The sequence below is a fragment of the Tauraco erythrolophus genome, unplaced genomic scaffold (assembly GCF_009769465.1).
Source record: "Tauraco erythrolophus isolate bTauEry1 unplaced genomic scaffold, bTauEry1.pri scaffold_136_arrow_ctg1, whole genome shotgun sequence".
NCBI classification, from domain to species: Eukaryota; Metazoa; Chordata; class Aves; order Musophagiformes; family Musophagidae; genus Tauraco; species Tauraco erythrolophus.
The window spans coordinates 12,516-15,755 of NW_028238598.1; the positions used below are offsets into that span (position 1 = coordinate 12,516).

At 44.2% G+C, this 3,240-nt stretch overlaps 1 pseudogene; it reads left to right on the forward strand.

The window, feature by feature from the left end:
• The first annotated feature begins 1,767 nt into the window (after positions 1-1,767).
• LOC147526071 (uncharacterized) lies at positions 1,768-2,903 on the forward strand (annotated as a pseudogene).
• The last annotated feature ends 337 nt before the right edge of the window (positions 2,904-3,240 follow it).

Genomic DNA, 3,240 nt, shown 5'->3' on the forward strand with positions numbered 1-3,240 from the left:
TCCGAAGAACGGAGGGACTTGAAGACCCCTGAGTGACAGTATTGGGCATGTGCACCACTGCCGGGTGGTAGGTGGGGTTAAGCAAAACTGTTCTTGGAATATGCTAAATAATTCTCAGAAGAAGCATGAGTATGTAATGAAGAACTCCAATAAAAGAACGGTACCGACCAACACTGAGTGAGGCGGGGAAGAAGAGGGAGAAAAAGGCACCCACGACATCATTGGAACATCACGGTGGCAGACAGAACACCACCACCACCACCCCCACCGGACGATGCTGCAACTCCGTGGTGGTATCTCTCTTCTAACTCTTTCTTTCCTTTCTTCTCTCTCTCTCTCAGCATTTTCCTCTCTCTCTAATAAATTTGCTTGGCACTTGACTCCATTTTGAGTATTAATTCTGTTCCTGAGAATATGAACAAAACCCACACTCTGGTCTATAACCGGTGTGTGACATCTTAATTGACATCACAGACTGGATTCTCAGAGAAACAGAAAGTGCCCAGTTGTTTCACTAGAGACTCTATTGTGTGTGTGTGACTGAGATGTACCTTGGTACAAAGCGAGTGTGGAGTCCAGACCCACAGTTCTGTTTGTCCACAAGGAAAACAGGTGAAGAAGGACAAAGCAAGAGAATTGAGCTAAAGACAAGTCTCTACCTTTCTCTTTTGGTGAAACAGAAGTTTAAAGCAGAAACCTTTAAGGTGTGCGCTCCTGAGAGTGATAGAGGGGACCTTGCGAATTTAAGGTTTGACCCTCTCAGGACATATCTCCTTCTCTTTGGTCAAATAAGTGTCCATGCATTTTTAGATGTTCATGATGATTCCCCCACAACAGTATTGAACAGGGATTTACATAAACTAGATAACCTCCTGAGAACTTATCATGCTTGCCTGTTGCTCACCAGCCCAGGCTGCAGCTCCAAGGATGTCATTGCACCTTCCACAGCCAGAAAGAAATGGCCCACTTTTTGTAGGCAGAGCCTAAACCTTAATTAGGAAATCAATCAATTCAACCCAGCTGGGCAATAGCCACAGTTGCAATAGCCATAATTCCCCCTTTTTGTTTTACCAATTTTTGTTTTTAAAGGAAGGCAAAGACTTTATAGTGAGCAGAGACCCAGTCCATTCATTCCAACTCCAGCACACTTCCCTCCTTTGGGCTTGCAGCTTTACCAAAGGACTCTCACTCCAGCCCTGACTCCAGCAAGAGAGTCACAGTCCTCAGGGTCTCTCATGTTCATATCACATCAGGGTCACCAGTTGTTGCTCACCAGCCTAGGCTGCAACTCCAAAGACATGGTTACATCTTCCACAGCCAGGAGGAAATGGCCCACCTTTTGTAGGCAGGGTCTAAACCTTAATTAGGAAATCAATCAATTCAATCCAGCTGGGCAATCTGGGCAATAGCCACAGTTGCAATAGCCGTACTTGCCCATCTCTCCAGGGGTGAGAATGGGTGAAAAATCATTGGTTTCAATCACAGAGTATAGTGGATAGGATCATGATATTGTAAAAGGAAGCTAAAGTGAGACCTGGGAAGGGAAAATCTATAATTTGGGAGCAAGTTTGATAGCAGCCGTGGAAAATAGGAGACAGAGACTGTGCCAAGATGATACAATGATAGACTCTTTGAAAGTGGCAGTTAAATCTTTATGGGAGCAGTTAGAGAAAACAAAACAACTGCTAGAGGAAGAAAGAAATCAGAATGCTTTACTAAAAGAAACATTGAGAATAATTGTGGAAACAAGGTGACTCTTTTGGAGAGGTAGAGTTGAAGCTAGAAGAGAAGGGGATCAGACAGATCTATCCTCAGGAAGACTTAAAGAGAGTAAAAGAGGCGATTGAAAATCCTCCTCATATGTATCCCCTGGTTAAGACTGAGTATTTGTATGAGGCAGATAATGATGATCATCCTCAAATAATTACTAAAGAGGTTCCATTTACAGCAACTGAGTTAGCAAAATTAAGGAAGAATTTTGCAAGAACTCCAAAGGAATCAGAAACAGAATATGTCTGGAGAGTGTCGTTTTCAGGAGGAGACGGAATCTTGTTGTCAGAGAAAGAAGCAGAAGGATATTGGAGTCCAGGTGTGTTTTTAACCACCGGCAATCTTTGGGCTCCATGGTCATTAACACAGAGAGCAGCATATTGAGCTGGGGAGCTGAACCCTTTGGAGAGGGGAGACCCCCTAGCTATAACAAGTACAGTGGATCAACTGGTAGAAAGTGTGCAAAAAGTGGTGTGGAATCATACACACAGTTACAGTTGGGGCCTGGCCTTGATGATTTAAGCCTGTGTTATTGAGGAAGCTGGAAAACACCGATAAAGAGGGTAAAAGAGAAAAGGGAGTGTGAACAGCTGGTGCAGGGAGTGTGAGAAGCTGACATGGGGAGTATGGGAAGATGATATAGAGTGTGTGAGAAAATGATGTTTAGTTTAGCAGATGGAAAATAGCACCTTTTTAGGCATAGCCAATAGTAAAGTTAAAATAGGTGCGTGCACTATTGTTTGTAACCAATCATAGCTGGGTGAGGGGCGCGTGGACACATCGTGGCTAGAGTGATGATCTATAAAAGCTGCCTGTATAATAATAATAAAGGTGCCTCTGTTATCGCATCTACGGAGTCCGTGCATTCAGCCGTCGCAAAGTGGCTTGTTTGCAGATGATGTATGATAGAGCTCAAACCTAATCAGGGCTCTCCAAAGATGATGCCTGTGGATCCAGAATGAATGACTCCTCTAATTCGAGGACTTCCTGATTCTCTAAAATCCATCGGGATCCAGCTACAGGCAAAGATACAAAGTACCCCTGTGGCAGACAGAGTTACAGCCACTCTAGAAGGAGTAATGATCCCTGATCGCCGAAACCAGAGCCGTACGAGCCACAGGAAAAGACAATGAGTGATCGGTACTGGTCCAGGGAACTCAGGATTCAAAACTAGTCCAATTTACTGATTCTGAGAGAGGGAAACCTCTGAGCTGCGAGGAATGGTGGCAATTAGGGCTCCAGAAAGGCATTCCCCAAGATCTAATGGATGGGCTTCCAACTCAGAAATTGGAGAAACTTGTACAAAAATGGTTGGAGTGAAAAGTCAATTTTAAGCCAACCCCTACTGCCCCATCATTAATAGACCTCAGGGAAGAAATTAACAAAGACAAGAGAGTGATGGGAAACTAGGCCCTCCATCCCCTGAAGGTGATGGGGAGGATGGAGGATGGATGTTTATAAGACAACTCA